Genomic DNA, 21661 nt, shown 5'->3' with positions numbered 1-21661 from the left:
ACGCCATGAGCCGACAAAGGTAGATAAGCCAAATAGGAAGGTTCCCCCAAGGCTTTCACTTATGGGTGATGACGACGAACAAGAAGTAGAAGTGGTGTATTCTGCTGCTGATGAACAGTCTGACGATGACCACCCAGTCATCACAGTCGTCACTCCAGCCCCAGCGGGCATGCAGCAGACAGACATTTTGACCCTATTCCCGAATTGCTCCTGAGCGGGATGTGGGTGGCATGGCGCTGGTACCACCACCAACACAGGTAACTACTACACCAACACAACCTACAGCTTCCATATTTTCTCGGCAGAAGGGCAGGCAGGGACCTCCATCCAGCTCCACCTCCATTACCTCAAGTAGTGGTGCTGCAAGTGCACAACAGAGTCAAATTCAGCCACGCCCATCCTCCACTTCATCTGGCATTGAAAGTAGCACCTCCACCACCACGAGAATTCTCCAGTCCCCAGTTTGGGACTTCTTTAGTATTAGCAAAAAGGCGGAAAACTAAGTCATTTGTTCGATTTGTAAACAAGTAGTTAGTCGGGGTAAGCTTGGTACCAACTATGGTACCGGAGGCCAGAGAGGTCATCTAAAAAAATACCACATTATCCAGTGGGAGGCGCACCTAAGTAACATCCGGAAAGCCAAAAGTACAAATCCAAATGTAGACATTGATATTGCATCTGATGACGAAGAGTACCTGATCGTGCAGGGGGGAGTTGAACAACCGAGAGACATTTTTTCTGGTACGCACAGTACCCCTGGCAGCAGTACTGCAGTGGTAGTGCCCACACCCTCCTCTACCCCAACAACATCAAGGAGGCACAGTAGCCTGGTAGAGAAACCAGTGCGAAAAAGTACATCAATGAGCCTAACTGGGTTGAAGAGGTCTGCATCCTCATCACATATGAAAACGGTCCAGACCACCATTAAAAGCATGTTTTGGTTGGAGGCGCCATTTGAACGCAACCACCCAATGGCACGTCTTTATAATGCAATGCTGGCTAAAATGTTAGCGCTGCACCTTCTCCCTTTTTCTTTCGTGGAAGGGGTGGGTTTTCGAGAATTTGTGGCAACAGTCTGCCCTAAATGGAAGGTTCCTAGCCGGTCCTATTTTGCCAGAGGTGCAGTTCCAGCACTACATCAAGATGTGCTGGAGGTGATTGGGGCAGCTTTGCAGAAGAGTGCTGTTCACACTATCCACCTGACAACAGACATGTGAATTAGTTTCCAAGCCCTTGATTACATGTGCATCACTGCACACTGGGTCTCTTTTGCAGGGGTTAGAGTCAAGATGTATGCAGGTGTTGACACTGACGCCATTTTTCAAGCTAGTCAAAAACATGCAACAGGAGCCATGTTTGCCATCGAGAAATCTCATACTGCAGTAAACATTTTGGAGGAGTTTAACAGTAAGGTCTTTGAATGGCTGCATCCAAGAAAGCGCATCATTGGTTATGTTTCCACGGATAATGGCAGTAATATAATTAGGGCCATGAATGATGGTTGCTAGTTCAGAGTGCCGTGTTTGGCGCACAGTATTAACATTGTTATTCAAGATTTCTTGAAAAAAGAAAACAAAGTCAGCAAGTTACTGACCACCTGCTAAAGAATCTGCACACATGTCAGCCATTCTTTTAAGGCCGGGAAGCAGCTGAGGATCATGCAACGTGACCATAGGGTGCCAGTCAGAGGACTCATCCAGGAGGTGGTAATACGTAGGAACTCAACCTTCTACATGCTTGAGCGTCTGTCTGAGCAGTGCTTGGTTATCAATGAGTATGTCTTTGCACTGGGTTCTTCTATGAAAGACATGAGGCTAGATTTGGAGGAATGGGACCTAGTTAAAAGCCTGACAGACATGCTTAGTCCTTTTGAGGTCTTCATGCGTGAAGTCAGCAGGGAGGACTGTACTTTGGGCAAAGCTATCCCATTGTTGTGCATGCCAACTGAAGGCGGTGTCTTCAACGTTCAAAGATGATACTGACAAGCAAGACGCATATCAGTTGGCGGAGAGCTTATTAACCCGCCTAGTTGACAACGAAAGGCTTAAAAAAATACATACAAAACAACATTACATTTGTGCCACTATTCTGGATCCACAGTACAAAAAGGCACTGGCCAGCAAAGCATTCATTCCTTTTAATGAAGCAGATGTTTCAAAGTACAAACATTGGCTAGCTTTGTCAGCCACTCGGTTCGAAAAAGAGCGGCAGGAAATTGAAGGAACCGGCAGAAGTACTACTGAATCAGCAGGCCATCCGGCGTCAAGGTCCACTTCTGTGGCCGAAGGCAGTCACTTTTCCTCACAGCCGTTACTGACACCAGCAACCGTATCATCATCCTCACCTGCACCAGGCCCAGCCATAATATTGTCGGAAGCGGATTGGGTAACTCATCAAGGGTTTGCTTGTCCCAGTGCTGATGCAAAGGCCACAGATGATATGCAAAGTGGAGCACCCCTAGATGGCCTTGAGTGGATGGTGCAGGCCTCTGTGGATAACCCAACAGAGGTCTACATTGATCATAACCCATTGATGTATTGGTATGGGAAAAGGGGTCAATGGCCACTGATCACCAAGCTGGCTCTAAATTATTTGTCTTGCCCACTCGCAAGCGTGTCTTTTGAACATGTTTTCAGTGCTGCTGGTGCCATTGTAACTTCAAAAAGAACTCGCCTCTCACCCAAAAATGTGGAGAGGTTAACAATGATCGAGATGAATCAGCACTTCATACCACCAGATTACAAAATACGTGAATCCACGCAGGAAGAAGAAGAGGACACCAACTTAGGTGACGGAAGTTCTTCTCTGTTAGCTAACCTACTCCTGTTGCAAGTCACAGAGTTTGAGGACAAACACTATTTCCCTGACACCTCAGTCTGAAATACTGACATTCACCACAACAAAACTCTAATCACAACAAATCCATCACCAGCACTGTCTTCGTCTTATTTCCACATTGAAGGTGCTGCTGTCTGCATTACTGAAGTTCACAATTTCACAACTCAGTTATGCTCTTCTATCCTCCTCCTCCAGACTCCCCCTATCCATTTCCTTCAAGGTAGATGGCTGGATTACGCAGAATGAAGAAACTGTCGCTTCGTAGACGAGTCCCCTCAAAAGAAGTGGGACTGGAATTACTGACTATATGCTGATTGCTGATGCTGACTATTACTTCGGAAATTAACACGAGAGGAAGCCCTGTGGGCCTTAACTTTAAGAACAAGATGCAGACAAAAAGTGGAACAGGTAATGAATAATGAGATGGCATGCAGTGGACAACACTGGCTGTCTGGCTCTGTTGAAAGCAATTGCTGTTTGTTTATTGTGCATGAAATGAATCATATGTGTTCTGTTATTATTGAATCTTTTACACACTAAATCTAACTCAAGTCCACTCTGTTTTTTCCTTGTTTAATTCAAATTGTACTTCTACTGCAGGGGCCACTACGTTGCATTCTTTAATATGGAAAATGTTCTTGGAATCACTGTGTGTAGACTGTGACCGCATGAATAACATTGAGTTTGCCAATATACCATGATGATGATGAGTCTTGATGATTAAAGTTACATAATATCTTTATTCTTTACAGTCACTCACTGGGATGGATGCTGGATCATCATCGTAGGTTTACGGAAGAACTTTGGCCATTTCGTGACTGGCAAACAGGTAAACAAGTCAACAACAACCACAGCAGAACTACATGTCTGTCTAGTCGTGGTATGGAGTGGTCGAGTCAGTGTAGTGTTGTTATGCCAGAGTCCAGACAGCAGTTCATGTACAATTGCGGCTATGTGGGTTGCTGCATACAATTACATATGCTTTGTCTGTCAGTGTCAAAGAGGTATGCTACATCAGGTTGATTCCCTCAGTGGTGCCTGCCTTGACCGTCTGCATGGCCCTGGCCTGCTGTGTGCTAATTACTATCTTTGAAAAGGAGACTCAGAGTACGCACTTTAGAAATGATGCTTTTTGTATGCAATACTGTTGCCTCTGAAACTGAAAGTGTTATTTTTGCACTACATACCGTACCTTATATTTTTTCACTGTGGTGTTTTAATATCACTTTCTGTTTTTCCCTCAACAATTACAGGCCGGCTTTTACCCTGTTGCGATGACAAAAACATTAAGTCAGGCTTACCATTAGCAATCCGCAATTCCGCATCCGCCAAGCAGGCATTGGACAGTGTGTCTGGTCACCAAGATTGATCAACGGAGCGTCAGATGGAATGGAGGAGTAACGCAAATAAGAGGAATGGCTGGATGCATGCAACTTCCCAAATTGAACAGGACAACTACAACATACAGTTACAGTATCCTCTTCACTTATGCTTATCTTTTAAATAATGTTATTGTTGTGAACTTCTATGAGTGTGACTCTTTGCGTTTGCTCTCTGCTTCAAATTCATCCCTACAGCTATTTGATAAGTTTCTTTGCTACTTATAAAACAAATAAAATTTACTAATAAGTGTGTATTCTCTCTGAGGGCAGATAGGCAAGTGAAATTGCGCGATTACTGCAGCCCTGTACTGTCAAATTGTTTATTCATAGTTAGTAAGTTGTAGTAAGTACTACTTTTCAGTAACCTAACCATCCATTTAGCAAACAACTTCATGCATGCAGTGCACTTCCTTTATGTCCCTTAAAAGATTTATGGATATCTTCGTATCCAAACATTTGTTTTTCTTCACTTGTTGTTCGTCCATGCTGTGTTTTTTTTTCTGTCTTCACAAAACATTCCCGAAAACCCCCATCCCCATCCAATTTTCAAACCCTAACCCTCTTCCCCCGGGCTGTGTGGTTTTCATTGGCGTGTGACTAAATGACAACAATAATTCCACACACTTTCTGGGGACTGGGGAGGATAAGGTCAAAGCAACAAAAAATCAATTTCAAGGCTGGTGAAGGAATCCGAGGATATGTATATTCTTCTTCTTATTCTGCTTGACACACACCCATGAGTATTTGCAAATCAAATCAGAATTTCATGTGCGCCATCAAGTGGATTGATCATCAACAACATCCTCTTCCTACACGTGACAAATTAAATTCTTATGCTGCACCTTCAGTACGATTTCATGTAGTAGCCATACTCCACGCAATTAGTACTTATATTTTGAATACTTTAGCATTGCTTAGGCTACAATTCATGGCACTATTCTTGTGTACTGTACTATCTATCGTACTGTTCTAATGCTACGCTCAGGCCACTCGATGTTTCATTTCCTTTTTTTCATATGCTGTTACTGCCAGTGTGTACTACTACTACTACTACCACCACCACAACAATGCCATTTCATCCGTCCAGGATTCCATTGCCAAACTTAATCGCCATTTGCCATGCAGCCATCCCTGTGCCGAGCCCTATTCTCAAACACTAATGACAGGTAAGATAAGCATTTTGTGGGAGGAAGAATAATGGAGTAGGAGGAGAGGAGAGACTGACGGTAGTACTAGTAAAGTAGTAGGACAATTGAATTAACTAATTCAGTCAGTGGCAATTTTGTATAAATTTGGGCGATTAGAATCAAACAGCCAGTTAAGTTTCAGGAAAACAAACGTACAGTTGAGTTAACCCCACCCTGCCTCCCCCACAAAACATAAAACGTGTATGCTATATTTCAGTAGCCAGATTTTGACACCTCAGAAAAATCTGACTTAGCCATCTCGTCAATGGGAGGTGGATTGTCAGGCTAAGTCCACCATGATGCATTATCAAGGATTTCCCTATTGCTCCCTAACCCCAACCAAGGTCCATGAAATCAAATGTCCCAAAAGTCCAAAAACCCCAACGCCCAATTCCCACCCCCAAAAGTCTTTTTAAAAAGGGGCAAGGGACAGTCTCCCTCCATCTATTTCCGCCGGCAGTGTCCTGTGGCCAGGTGGTCACGGAGCTCTTGATGGAGGGCCTTGAGCTGGGCTTTCTGCCTCAACAGTTGGGCCACCTGCTGCTCAAGGTAGCCCACTCTCAGGGACAAACGGTGCTTCCTTGCCTTGCAGGCACTTTGGGGGGCAGCTGTTGTTGTCGCTGCTCGGTGGCGGCAGGTGGCTCCCAGACCACGGCGCCGTACCACTGGAGGATTGCGCTGACCGGATGACCCAGGGAGAGCGGAGGAGGATGCAGCTGTCGTCAATGTCGACTGCGATTCCTCCTCCTCCTGGGCCACCAGCCGCCGATATTCAGTGACAATTACCTCCAGCTTCCGGCGCCTGGCCCGGATAGCCAACTCCTTCCGAGATAGTTTAGAAAAAGGAGTAGCTAGATGAAATATCTAGATGAAGAAATAGAAAAATACTGTAACCAAGTCCTATACTCAAGCACAGTACATAACGTTTGTGTGGCATGTATCTATCGAACCTCCAACTTCGTCGGCCTCTGCTCTAACATTAGTGGGAGTTTCAGGAATTCTACTAGCACTATATGGACTCACTACAATAGACTCAGACAGTACACCAGTCTTCTTCTCTCTTGTTTAGCAAAATTAGTACGTAAACTTTTGAAAGTCGGCATAATGCCAGCGCAGTCTGCTTACACCCAAGAAAAACAGACCCAAGCCATGATGACGCAGACTTAGGTTACTGTTACCAGTCCAGTACATGCAGGTGGTGAAGCTCTTACTTTTCTATTACGGGTGGCACTGGTCATACTCTGTTGCAAGGGCTACTGCTCAATTAATTTAACTTTCACCCTGCCCTGCCCCTGACTACTACAAATGGAAAATGAAGAAGATAATATGATCATCTATCCCTTCACAGGATATTTGCTTATATAAGGGATGACTTTATGTGCTTTGTTTTTATTGATTGAGTAAACACCGATAGGCCACACATGAATGACAGATCTGAAAAAAAACAGGACAACCCTTACCTTTTCTCACCAAAAACACCCTTTTTATTTGTTTTTCTAAAGCCGCCAGCCATGCATCCGTGCTTGACTTGCATTTGAATTTGCACCAAAGGATATATTGCGCACACATACATTTTCTGTTTCAACCACCCAGGCAGTCCTTTTTTCTTTCTCCTTCCACCCATCCTTGCTTCAGCATTCAACCGGCCATGCATCAGATTCACAGCCAACTGTGCCTGCATTCAAAAACACGTATCATTCTTTTCCAGTCATTAATTTAACTGGCTCGTCCTTCCTTACACCCTTCTTTCCCTTTTCGTTCATCCCATCCATCAAGTTTATCTCTGATCTGACTTGGCTTCTCGATAAAACTTTCACAGCTGAGTTGAAATCAAATTTAGAGGAGGCCATCGGTTACTCGTCAACTCCTGCCGCTAATGCTATTGCTAATGTGAAGTCAAGGGTGACTGTCTTCAGTTCTAAGTTCTACCTGGTTGACAAAAAAGTAAAGTGTACTTACTTGTACTGTACAACATATACACCCCTGCAGCGAGCCTACTCTGCAATCTCAATAAGGAAGGAATATAATAGCTTAAGCTTACCACTGCCCGCCACCACCGTGGCATCACCCACAGCAGTTCCTGCTGGCACCGCATCCGCCCCTGGAGTGACTGCATCTGCGCTGGCCCCGGCACTGGTGGTTGGCTGTGGCGATGGTGTTACGCCTAGAAAATACATGTGAAAATTTTAGATGCCATACACCACTCCCTATTTTGTCTAGGAATTAAAAAATATATAAACAAATTTAATTATTTGTGACTCTCTAGTCTAAACTAAAAATTCCCCTTTCGGAAGGGTAGGGTGTTTTTGTTTATGCTTAGCCATGATAAGAAACGACACTTTTTGTAACAACTGATGAATGCTTGCTTTTTAACACGCACCATTTTTCTCATTACAGATAGAAACTTCCCTTCTACGAACAACAGAGCTATATCTGTTATGTTAATCATCATCATCACCACCAGTACTTTAAGTTCCAACCAGATGAGGGGTCTCCCACAATTAATGTGTAAAATCAGCCACTGTTCAGTTTGACTTAATCTTTTACCTTATATGAATGAATTTGATTGTAATACATGTTTTTATATAATGCACAATTGAAATGTAATGTACTGACTACTGAGTACACACAGAGCTAGTTGTTTTACTTTTAATAAAGCTTTAAAACTTAGATAAACTCTGTGGTTTTTTGGTCACGAGTGAGTGAGCGAAAGGGTTTGCAATTGGCAAGCATGATTCCATGACTCTGAGAGGTCGGGAGTGGACTCTGACTCCGTAGTCTTATGTTCTGGGTTGTATAATCATTGGGGATCATCGCTGCATTCGGGAGCTGAATAATGACTCTGACACACTAGCTAGTCAGTAAGGAGATTAGGGGTTCAACTTCTGTTATGACTGAGGTATGTGGAAAGTCTAACTGCGCCTAATATCACTAATGCCCTATTTCTTGTCCATAGTTCTGTATGTGCAGAATAGTCCCTGCAACAGTAGTAGTATGTCCTCCTATCCAATGAAAAAGTAAACTAGTATCTTATTCTTGGTGGCCATTGACATTTTATTGTTGGGAATTGTCAAAGCATAAACATTTAGAAGACTTCAATAGACATTATGAACAACCCAGTGGACTGCAGTCAGTGCCTAGAGCTATTGCTGAATAGGAGTTTTGTTTAACACCTTTTTCCAACTGTGCAAGCTTAGCTAGCTACACAGACAGACTAATAATAATCTAGTAGTAGCACAGAGAGTCATAGTAGAGGCAGGATAAGAATTTAGAAACAGTCTACAAGAAATTCAAAGACGATTTAGGAAAAAATAGAATTATGAGGAACGTTTGGAATAAATAGGTGCTGTAAAAGATAGGGAAGTATCATTAATAATATTAACAAGAAAACTTACTGGGGCCAGCAGAGGAGCCCTCGGTGAACCTATCCTGGTCTTCCTGTTGTTGTTCCTGCTTTGCCGGCGCCGCTACCTCCTCCTCTGTCCTCTTGCCCCTGGGGGAAGCTGATGTACAACATGAAAGAAAGACACAAACATGGATGATTGTTGTCAACCAAATCAAACATTTCAAAATAACAAATTATTTCGGGGAAATAGACAACAATTGCACTAAATTTAGTGACCTATCTGCTGTGGTCTACTAGGATATTAGTATTGCTGGATTCGCAGACCGTCTACTTGGAAAGTTATGTAACTCACTAGACCAACTACAAAAAGGTTCTACTAGGACTGGCAGGCAGCACTCCACAGACACAGTCCGTCATGATTGCAGACCACTAAAAAGTTTCCTACTAACCAGTCAAAATATAGTCAAACTATCAATCCACCACCACTATCTCTTCTTAGTGGCAGGAGTACAAAGGAAGGACTGGACTTGAGTCTCCAGTGTCTAGCATTACACAGTTCTGTAAAGTACACTCATACATAATCACTCAGGCCAAATAAGCACAAAATTGAAAACATGTAAGCATAGTAGCACCGCCAGTGAGCAGGCAAGCACCTGCAATCACAGAAGCTTATGAAACAAAATTTACCTGCAATACCACAGAGCAGGAGAAAACAAAGTAGTGATTAAATAGCTACTACTACTCACCAAGCCCAGGGATCTCCACGCCAAGCAGGTTGAGCAGGTGGTGTTCCCGGTCCAGGATGTCGGACCACCAGTGCGTTGCCTGGTTGTAGGTGCGCCGGACCCCAGACTCCCGATACATGGCCCGGCACACCATCCCCTATAGCTGGCAAAGCTCCCGGATCCCGTACCCGGTACCGGGCCTGCCGTCTGCCGGGATGGTCTTGGGGAGGTGGCGCTGGACGAAGAAAACCAGTGCGGCCACCTCCACTGCGCTAAAGATCTCCCGGGAAGTTACTTCTTCCCCCCTTAAGCGCCAACAAGGGAGCCAGCTACGGGGTGCGGGACCCTTTCCCTTAGACTTGCCGGCTCCCTTTGCCATGGTCCTGGGTGAAAGAAGAAAAGAATAGGGAAAAAAATGTAGAGAAAAGAGAGAGCTAAACAAAAAAAATAGTTATTAAAGTAAAAAAAAGTTGAAAAAAACACAAAATATAGATGTAGAAAAATCGAGGGATAGATAATGAGTAAAAAAGATTAACAAAAAGTTCAAACAAAGGACTGCAAAGACTAAAGCTGGATAGAAAAAGCATGCCCAGAACCATAGCAATGAATGAAAAACAAGATGGCCGCGTACATTGCGACCACGTGGGTAAGTTTGCTCGATATTTTCCCCGCGAGCACGCAAAAACAGACGCGATGACGTAATTGCGGCCCGCACGTAGGAAATGCCCAACGCGAGCATGCAACTAGCACCCGGAAATGGAAATACGCAACGCAAACACTGAAAACAAGATGGCTGTGCCCATGTACGACCGCAAGGGTAACTTCACGGTAGCTACGCAGAACCCCCCCCCGCAAACAAGCAAGAATAAAAAATCTGCAAATTCACACAGATTCGCGAATTTTGTGGACGGCGAGTATATATTCGCACAAAGTCGCGTACCGTGAATTCGCAAATTTTGCCCACACTTAGTTATAAGCTGAGTCTGAGGAATATGACATTTCTGGATGACCCATAAGCAGTACAGATATGGCTTTGCATTCAGCCGAATACTTCTTTTTACACAACCTACAGTGTACTTTGGTGCATGTCTGGAGTTTGTAGACCCTAGTGAACTGAAACTACCCCATGTTGTTTCTTTCGCCATAGGAGAGCAAAGGTGTGTTCCCACGGTGAAACAGTAAAGCACACTGACTTTCCCTTACATTACTCTCCCTACATTATAAAGCCTGATCCATGTCACCATCCAACTCTGCATAATCCTTGCCACACCATTCTATCTGTACCTGCTTCTGGGCTGGGCACGACAGGAATCTCCCCCACACAGCCCTTTCAAGGGTGCACACACATGTGCACACCTGTTCACATGTAACCAGTGCAGTGCCCCTTACCCTGGCTGCTGCGTAGTGGCCTTATCTCACAAGGCGGACACCAGAGAAACCCACATGCATTCCAGTATATTCTGAGTACACTGTGGGTGAGTCCCAGCTTATGAGGCTTTCGCAAGGTAAAAGCTAAAAAATCAGGTGTTCAAAAAGCAAAAAATGTAGGCTGCCAGATGGTCAGAACCACTTTCTCACAGTTGTAAAATCCCATCATGTACGCCAGAGGAGATACATGAGGGGGATATGACATTTAGAACTCTCCATCTGCACCTTTATACACTTGCACAAAGGAAAAACTCTGCTGAGTACTGGGACCTTCAAAATACATAGCCAGATGGACTGCTAACCGATGAGCCCCTTTCTGCAGTGAATGTGTAATATGGGCCCTGGTGTACCTGTTTCTCTAGGGCCAGTGGAAATAACGTCTTCTCATCCTCTTAGAGCAGTAGATAGATGGTTTTCGGGGCACCTTAGAGGAAAATTTTCTCATGGAAATTTTGTCGACTGGCCCTTTAGAGCGTACCTTTTTAGACAGAACCCACCTCTGGACACAGACCCCATGACTCCTGCTGGCAAGAGGCCAGGATACCTTGAGCCATGGGGTCTGTAGGCAGGGAGTATAAACTGCCTTGAATACCATATGTACTGCCGAATGAAGACCACAGGCCAAAGGAATTACCAAGAGCTCAGTCAGATGCAGAGGTCCTTGGCTCTCTGTAGACCCCACTTCTGGAAGTAGGCAGCTGGGAGCTGGTCATGCGAGAAAGGTATGAAAACAGGGTATGAGGACCTAGAAGGGCAGGCTGCCAGTTGAAAAATCAAGTCTATCTTCAGGGAACAAGAGGCATAAAATCAACCCTATTAAAGGCAGGAGGCTGCCACCATGAGCAAAGCACTGGAAATCACATGCACACCATGCACAGGGTCCAGGGTAAGAAGCCTTTGGTCTGGCTGCTCATGCACTGCCTATCCTGTGTGTCCCCAGTGTGGCCATGCAGCAAATAGTTTTACCACACTAAGGGCCCGATGTAGGTAAATCTAACTTACCACTTCTAAAATACCGAATCATACCGAATCGGTATTTAAGAAGTGGTAAATTAGAGGGGGGGAAATGTAGGTAATTCTGATTTGGTAAATGCAGAATCTGTAAGATTCGGTATTTACCGATTCTGTAAATACCGAATCGGTATCCCCCATTGATTCCTATGGGCCTTGAAGCCCATAGGAATCAATGTGGAATACCGAATCGGTATTTACCGATTCGGTGATTACCTATACTTGCAAGGGTGCAGGGGGTGTCACTTTGACACCCTCTAGCACCCCAATTACAGGCTTGTGTGCCATGTGGCACACATACATGCCCTAAGGGCATGTCTGTGTGTCACATGGCACAGGTGTGCATGCACAGATGTGCATGCACACCTGGATTCGGTATTTTACCACCCAATTGGATTGGGTGGTAAAATACAGACTCTTGAAGGCCTGTGGCACTCTTCAGAGTGCCACCTACATCTCTATTTACCCATTCTGTACATTTACCGATTCGGTATTTTACCAAATCGGTAAATGTACAGAATCGGTAAAATTACCGAATCTGTACTCCTGTAGCCCCCTACATAAGAAAACCGTAATACCGGTCGGAAACGGACGAATTCGGCCGTTTCCGACCGGTATTAGGGCTCCTACATCGGGCCCTTACTGTTTAATTTGGAATTTCCAAGGAAGGGCCATGGCCCACCAGGATCAGGCAACAATGGGGTGGATGGTGCTCTGTTTCTTTCACACATTTGCCCTGGGGAGTGCCAGGGCAGAGCCAGCAAAGGGGTAAGTGTGTGTGGTGCACTCCCTCCGATTGTTTGATATCCCTGACAGGGCCATTTCCCCATGAGAAAAACTCCCCTTTGAAAACCCCCGTGCAGTGTGCAACTTCTGCTGATGTTTGCAGGGCCAATGTTGAGCACCTAGTCTGCAGTTCCTTGCCTCTACTTATCGCAGGCAGGATAAACCCATGTATAGGAAAGAGTGCAGTGACGAGAGTGGTCTGGCTTAGTTGCTTGGGCTTAACCTCTACAGAAAAGACTTGGATTCCGCATCGGAGGGTTAGGGGCATCCACATGCTGTTCTTGCCTCAAGAGCACAAAGAGCACAAAGAGCACAAAGAATACATTTTAAAAAGAAAAACTATAAGGGTGTCCTTGGCTGCATCAAAAGCACGCAGATGTTAAAAAATCAGCTGGAGCAAAGTCTTGTCAATCAAGGCTTTGTGAGGGCTGCTGAAAAATATGCACACTGGACACACAGTGCCTTTGGGAAGGCAGTGGCAGCACTTAATAAAATGCTTGTTGCTTGGGCTACAAGGAGCATTCGTTTCCACCCACATCTCCACACGGAACCTCTGCTTGTATTTAGAAAGTTACGCTAACCTGTCCAGGTCTCAGAATGACTGACCTGTGTAAAGCTTTCATTGTTTTCTAGCAACTTTTGAGCTGTAATTTTTTCTCTTATTGGTTTTAAGTAGTGTGTATTTCTTTCTTTGTAGGTATTTTGGCTGCTTTGCAGTCCGTTTTAAGGCAGATGAATAGCTCACACAGCGCTTAATCAGAACCTCTAAAATGATCTTGACATGCATAAAGTTGATATGTATTTATTCATCCTTTTATGAGTACTGTGAGTATTGTAAAGTGGTGTATGGTATACTTGAGCACCCTTACCGTGTAATACATTCACAAAACCTCAAGCTCATCTCTAGGTGGCTGCGGCTTCAAGCAGCAAGACTTAAACAAAGGAATTTCTGTAAAGAATTTAGACACACTAAACAATGAAATAATACAGTCACACAACATAAAGGGAATCAGACACCAATTTAAAAAATAGATTATGGGTCTGATTACAACTTTGGCGTTCTTGCAGCGTCCTGCCATGCCATCGCCCTGCTGCAAGACTGTCAAACCCTTAGTCAGACAACCTACCGGATTCCAACTGGAATCCAGGTCGAGCAATCCTGCTGTAGAGGTCCCATGGCAGTGTGTATCCAAGGCATATAGGTGTGCCTTCGGTGTACCCCGCTGTGAGACTTCTGCATCCCATTCCTGCACGGAAAGAAGTGCACAATGTTGTGCATTTCTTTCTGTGAAGGAACAGGGTGTGTAAAAATACAGGGAGACACAACATGTGCCCGCCTGCATGCACCTTCGTACACAGAGGTGACAGGGGGCCTTGTTAGGGCCACCTCAGTTTCCTTACTGTCATCCTTTTCATGGTGGGTTCACAACCATGACAAGGAGTGCAGACTGCTGGAGCACTGCTGCATGATCAAGGATCCCAATGGTTGCAATGTACGAACAGCCACCACAGCACACCACCAACTCATCAAAACCACAAAGAAAAACTTCCTCTGTACCACCATACTCATTAAAGGGAGGGTGGACCTCCGACTTGCATCCATGGACCACCATAGTAAGAATCAGCCCGTATATCTTTTTGAATTTTTAGATGCCAAGATGAGCAAAATCCACCAGGGGGTACAGAGGTATTGATTTTTTAACTAAAATGCAAATCTCAGACTTTTAGTCCAAAGCCCAAAGACTTGGTAATTGTAAAATGTGCACATTTTTAAAACGTTTGATAGATTTGTGTTAGACTATTATGTAACTTATTCCGACAAGGAGAAGGTTGGGGGGCATAAAGGAGTATTTGGAAAGTTACCTGGTCACCAAACCAGTCTCAAGTCCTGTCCCACACTCAAGACCAGCATATACTTTAATGGGGTGGTCCTGATGCTGGGGATGCAGGATACTGAAAGATGCTTTTGGTACTGTTCGATCGACAGGGACGTTCCCTGAGATACTCCTCGGTCCACAGGTAAGATAGGACAGCTTTGGCCACAGTAATCTGAGTCCCTCGAAATCCTCTTTGAGCCATTAAAAGTCCAGCAATGGCTGGCCTACTGATCTACAGCCACAGTGGGTCCAGAGCTATCTTTTGGTGAGGTCAAGTATCCATCTTTGTTGACCAATCCACACTTGTGTGACTCTTCTGGGAACGACAGTTACTGGTGCAACTTTAGAGACTGAAGCAGAGATCTTAGTTATTAGCTAGACCTCAGTGGTCAGCAGCCATTCCTTGCAAGTTGCTACTCACTGGTTAGAACCGGTCACTTTCGTGTTTGTGACCCTTTTTCTGGTACAGGGGGGTCAGCTGACTGACCATTGTAGTCATGACTTCAGTTTGGGGCTCAAGAGCAACTTTTCTTTGAACCAGGCACCACAGGCACAGTCGGAGAAGCAGGTCCATTCCAGCAGTTAGTGTTGCCTTTTCTGCCAGGTGCAGGGGTCAGCAAGGTAGTTCTTCTTCAAAAATGATTCCTGTTTTCCAAGTGCTTCTCTTGAGTTGAGGGCTTTCCATCCTCTTTGTAATTTCCTGGACTTAGTCCAGATGAACAAAGAATCTTTGTTGTTGCAAATTACCTGATGTGCAGAATCAGAATGTTGGAGACCAAACAAAATGCTTTTTTGAAAAGGACAAACTCCAAATTAGGATTCAGTCACTAATGTTTTGCAGCCAAAATGTAGTCAAACAACATTCATACTTTACCACCAACTCAATGTTGGTGGTAAACCCATTCACCATAGGGGATGTGGCCTGCCAAAAAGGTTGACTACATGTCTTCACTGTTCACTCCATCCACAGAGCTCTAAATCTTGTGAAATACGGTTCCCCACCCTGCATCTCTAAGACTGACTCTTACCAAAAGACATTTAGCCATTAGATGGCTTAGCCCAATAAACCTACTCTGACATCTGATTGGTTGTGTGATTTGACTGAGTGGGCTGGTGCGGAGGAGGCACATATGAAAAAATTCAGACAAGATGATAAACTGGCAGATGATCTGATGGCCTGGTGGGGCCATGGTCCAATATCTCACTGATGATGACCACACTGCCCTGCGACTGTGAGGAGTGACAGAGATTGGAAACCCACACTGCCATAGCGCTGCCCTCTCATGGGGGATAATGGCGACCCCATTCAATAGTTACACAAATATACAGCAACTTGAACTTACTTAGTCAAAGGAACTGCTGCGGTTACTCTATTATACATATGTCCTTTAGATTATGATATTTGCAATGAGTTGAGCACCGGGAGGGGGGAGGCGGGGTTCATATTGCTATTTTATGTACTAGTATTTTACTCTTTGTTTCACATGGCCTGAAAAACGTTTGATTTTCCACAGGCTGCTTGATATGGTTGTAATAATCATTATTATTTCCTATGATGTGGAACTGTATAACAGTGAAATGCCAATAAAAACATATTTTTTTTAAAAATCATGAAATGGGAAGGGGTCCCTTTGGGACGCCTTTCCCTTTGGGAATGTTTAAAAAACATATTTTTTTAGAGCAGTCAGTGGTCCTAGGGACAACTGACTACTATTAAAAAATACAAATGAATACAAATGAAATGTTTATTTTTTTTAAACACATCCTGTTTTTAAAGAAAATTAGCTGTATTTGAAAACAAAAAGATTGCTTCATTGAAAAGCAATCAGAGAAATGTTGGTTTGCTGACCCCAGCTGACCGCCACAAGCCAAACATGGAAGCCTGTTTGAAACTGACATCATAATCCTGATGGCATAAACGCCCTCCTAAAGGGATTATGAGCAACCTCCGACTTGCTGACGGGTTCTTTGATCCCGTCAGAAGCCAGCCACAATAACAAGCCGTTTTAAACTGCAACCGCCTTCTTTGTAAAATGGCATACGGAGTATAAACCAAGGGTGTCAGTCAGAAAGCCTCTGACTGTAGGTCAGACGCTTTTCGATCTACACCCTAATTGGCACAATTATATGGCATGTGATAGTTGATGAGCATTTACTACCTTGATATTTCCTTGATTACTAGTGTTGCAGAAGCACAGGTGCCATGCAGTGCTAGGTCCATGCAGGGAATCAATGTAATGAATGTATTCAAAAGTTTCACTTAAATCCATTCAGCAAGCTCATCATCATAGGCAAGTAGTGATGGAGAATGTGCTATGATTATCCATGCCCCTCTTTTTCTGTCTCTGATCTTCAGAATGATTGTACTGTCAAAAGATCACAAATAATCAAAAGTGGTGATGAAGTAGATACTGGACCTTCTCTCAATGAGGCCAACTAAGTGGTATTTAGATTTAGAAAAGGGGTCATGAATATCCAGAGTACACTTCAGGGCGGAGTGAATGTTGATTACTCAAATAGTCTTATTTAGAGTTTTACCGATGGGATGCTCTATTACGAATGTTGCAAATGTCTTGCCTTCTGTATTGCAAGTGTATTAAGCTCAGAACTGCTCTATATAAATTGAGGTGCTGCTGCGGGGGACGTTGACGATCAGTCGGGCGGAGGTGTTTTGGAAGCGGTGTAGTCGTCGTAGGTGTTTGGCTGGGATTCCTGCGTAGATGACAAAAAGACAATCCCTGTTAATTTAAATGCCTAGACTTCACTGAGGAACTCTAGGAAATGTAGGTCCAAGGATTGCCATAATTACCCCGGTAAAAAGGAACTGAATTCCGGGTCCAAATTAACATTACTTGCGGGGCCACGCGCAAGACGCTAGTGAGTCACATTGGGAATCCACAAAGGAAGAAGTCATCTCCGAGGGTAGTGCGCAATGCTCTGCATCCAACAGCATTCCTATGTAGGGGCAAATGCCTCAGCAACTACCTGTAAATGAGGATGGCGTGAAAGTGAGACTATTTTTATGTGATGCTTCTCAAAGCTGCATTCATCTACAAGCAGCAGTTGAAATGCAAACAAAAAAGGTGTGAGGACTGTGACTCTGAACACCATAGTGGTGGGAGGGTAAAAGATATTAATAAAAAGAGCAAAATATTCAATATTTTGTTGAATTTTTCACCTTCCTTAAACTGTAGGTATAATAATACACACAAATTAAATAAAAAATAAAGGCAAGTTAGACTAATCAGTGGGATATTTACTCTTTTACTAGAGCCTCAAGTGGTTAATGCAACCAGTGTAGACATCTGTGGGTGAGGCCAGAGTCACAGAACTGAATCCTTGTGGGTGCAGTGGGGAACAGGTGTTTGTGTATTGATAGTGGTACAAGCTCCAGCTTGTAAGAGGAAGCCCTGTGAATATGTACGTGCTTTCAAAGTATGTATTTTAGAAATTGGTAATCAAGCTGTAAATAGTGCAAGCAATAATGTCCATTAAATGACACTTTACAGAACTCAATTCTCTTATTTCGCTTTTAAAAAAAATGCATACTTGTTATTATAAATTTCAAGTGACTTAATCAATCAAAGTCTACAATGCCACCAAGCAACCCTCACATTTCGTGATTAATACATTGAACACCTTTACATTTCTTTCAGGTAGCAGGCACCTTAGTGAGAAGGCCTAGTTACTATTTAGCTCTCTGTCCCTCAATCAGCTTTATAGCACATGGGATCCCCATCAATCCCCACTTCACATTCACCCAGAGACACCGCAAGGACCACATTAACAGTACAGAAATTATAGTTTTTAACAACAATTATGGGAATTGTTTTTGTAAAATTAGAAACTTATGCACATTTTCTTTCAGGTGAGTTGGGGTTGCCGGGAGGCCAGCAAGATTGCATTCAGAAGCAGTGCCCTAATTGGGTAGATCCCTCGGGTTTCAGAGTCCCAGGTCAAACAGGATTACTTTAGAAGCCATCCCAGAGTCATTGGATAATCATCCAACTACCTTAGAAGTCATTTACACGTCATCAGACATCATCAAGCTCTTGAAGTCATCAGCAAAGCTGGAGAAGCTCAGCCTGATGATTTGAGGATGACTTGAAAATGAGTATCTGATGACTTTAGTAGGTGTCATTATGCGTGATGATTTAAGGATGACTTGAAAAGGAGTACCTGATGACTTTAGTAGGTGTCATTATTCGTGATGATTTAAGGATGACTTGAAAATGAGTATCTGCTGACTTCAGAAGGTGTCATTATTCATGATGATCTGAGGATGACTTGTAAATGACTCTCCGATAACTTTACAAGATGACATTGTTCCTGATGAATTTGGGGTGATTTGAAAATAAGCATCTGAATACTTCAAAGGTACTATTGTGTTTTCAATAAGATGTTTTTGCGTCTGGTGATTTTAACAGGAATTGCTTGTCTATTTAAAGAGCACGTCCACCACTTTGGTTTCAGTTTTCCAGAAAAATGCAAACTGTTGGATGATTGCACAATGAATTGCAGATAAACGCAAAATGGCATATACGTTTTCTATTATACACAACAGAGCATACAATGTGCTTTAGCAAACTGTGTATAAGTCAGCGGTTATTATTTTAACACATTTATTTATTTTTTGTCACTTTCATTTTGTACAAACCAGGTAAGATAAGCATCCACTGTAACTGTAATGGACTCCATGTACCTTAGGTGCATCTCCAATTGGATACTGGGTCACACTTATAAACCCCTGTACTGTGTACTATAGGTACCCAGGGCATATGTGCACCCAAGGCCTACCAGGGGCTGCAGCTTGTATTATGCCACCCCTGGCTGGCCCTACTAAATTGACACAACTGGCTGATCACTCAGCTGGGGATGAGTGGTGTAATCACCCTTTGCTTAGATATAGTATACCTATATCTAAACCTATATAGACACATATATACCTATAAGTCACTCCTATGGCAGGCCTTAACAATCCCGAAGGCAGAGAGTACTTGGTATTATGTGAGATGGTGCTCTAGCATGAACTGAGCCTGTCTGCAGCTTTCGGAACCATGTCCTTATAGCTGTTCTATGATATAGCGATACCATATACTTTTAAGTGCATTATAATCCTCGCGGTCATTGCTAACTTTGGTTTGGCTTTATCAAAAAATGTTGTGTAAGTTGTCATACGCTTTGTAATACTACTCCCTCACCAAACCCAAACACACCCTAAACTCTAAAATTAACCATGGCACCCCAAAACCGAAACACACCCTGAACCCCCAAATTAACCCTTGCACCCCAAAACCCAAACACACCCTAAACCCTAAAATTAACCATGGCACCCCAAAACCCAAACACACCATGAACCCCCAAATTAACCCTTGCACCCCAAAACCCAAACACACCCTGAACCCCCAAATTAACCCTTGCACACCAAACCCAAACACACCCTAAATCCTAATATTAACCATTGTACCCTAAAACCCAAACCCACCCTGAACCCCCAAATTAACCCTTGCACCCCAAAACCCAAACACACCCTAAACCCTAAAATTAACCATGGCACCCCAAAACCCAAACACATCCTGAACCCCCACAATTAACCCTTGCACCCCAAAACCCAAACACACCCTGAACCCCCAAATTAACCCTTGCACATCAAACCCAAACACACCCTAAACCCTAATATTAACCCTTGTACCCTAAAACTCAAACACACCCTAAACCCTAAAATTAACCCTGGCACCCCAAAACCCAAACACACCCTAAACCCCCAAATTAACCCTGGCACGCCAAACCCAAACACACCCTAAACCCTAATATTAACCCCTGTACCCTAAAACCCAAACACACCCTAAACCCTAAAATTAACCCTGGCACCCCAAAACCCAAACACCCGAAACCCTAAAATTAACCATGGCACCCCAAAACCCAAACACACCCTGAACCCCCAAATTAACCCTTGCACCCCAAAACCCAAACACACCCTGAACCCCCAAATTAACCCTTGCACACCAAACCCAAACACACCCTAAACCCTAATATTAACCCTTGTACCCTAAAACCCAAACACACCCTAAACCCTAAAATTAACCCTGGCACCCCAAAACCCAAACATGCTCTAAACCCTTAAATTACATCTGGCCCCCCAAAACACAAACCCACCCTCAACCCTAAAATGACCCTGTACGCCCTAAAATCCAAAAGCCCTACTAACCCCCAAACTGTTTATGAATGCGGAATGCCGGGAGGCGCGGCTGTGATTGCAAATGATACTTTCTGTACCCCCAGGAAGCACTTCCTTCATACTTCCTTCATAGAGTATTTCCATGGAATCCGATTGTTAGACTTATTAAACAACTGCGGACAGACCTGCTCATGGCCCATAAAGAGGAATGGTCTTGCAAAGGAAAACAAGCTTTGTAGAAGTCCTTGGGACTGCCGAATTCACTCCATCACGCAGTCCTGCCAAGCGTCACGCAACAGGTGTGACGCTCACGCATTTCAGGGCGGTGATCCGCTTCACCGCACTGAAATGCATTGCACGCATTTTCCACCTGTGCCAGGGCGCTCCTGTGCCTGGGCTCTCAGCCTCTCTCTGCTGTTCTGAGAGAGGTGCTGCTCAGCCCGGGCCGAGTGCCTAAACAGTTAATCAGACTGCCGCAGCTCTGTAGTGGCTGAGAGCGGCGCGCTACAATGTATCAGTCTCTGCCAGCCTGGAGCTGCCTGCTGTCCAACTCCTGTTGCCCTGGAATCTAAATTGCGCAAGAATGGTGCGGCGCGCGGCTACTCACTCCTCATCTGCAGGGGGCCGGGCTGCCCTCTAGGAGTCGATTAGTGCAGCTCCGAGCTGTCGATCACCGTGTGGCGCACCATGGGGCCGGGATTAAATCCGGATGTGCCGGCCGCTGTAGTGCCGTCACGTCCGGAGAAACAGGAAGAAGTGCAGAAGCGCGCGAGTCAGCTCTCTGGCCACAAGGAGTGCAGTCCGTCGTGGGCGCATCGACTTGAGTGGACAGAGCTGAGCAGCCTCCTGGATGAAGACAGGCACCATACAGGCAGCCACTTGGCAGCTCCACTCTGAGCTGCG

General features: G+C 44.3%; 1 long non-coding RNA gene across 1 annotated transcript in view; it reads right to left on the bottom strand.

Annotated features, from left to right (window-relative positions):
- The window catches only part of LOC144753663 (uncharacterized), a 63764-nt gene that overhangs the window by 27873 nt on the left and 14230 nt on the right, over positions 1 to 21661 (bottom strand). The window contains exons 2-3 of the long non-coding RNA XR_013594460.1: positions 17390 to 17565; positions 17119 to 17292 (exon numbers count right to left, since the gene is read on the bottom strand). This is a non-coding gene — a long non-coding RNA (uncharacterized LOC144753663). The remainder of the gene's footprint in view (positions 1 to 17118; positions 17293 to 17389; positions 17566 to 21661) is intronic.

Source organism: Lissotriton helveticus, chromosome 5_1 (assembly GCF_964261635.1).
Source record: "Lissotriton helveticus chromosome 5_1, aLisHel1.1, whole genome shotgun sequence".
NCBI classification, from domain to species: Eukaryota; Metazoa; Chordata; class Amphibia; order Caudata; family Salamandridae; genus Lissotriton; species Lissotriton helveticus.
Note: the sequence above shows the minus strand (reverse complement) of the source record. Positions and strands in the feature narration are given on the sequence as shown.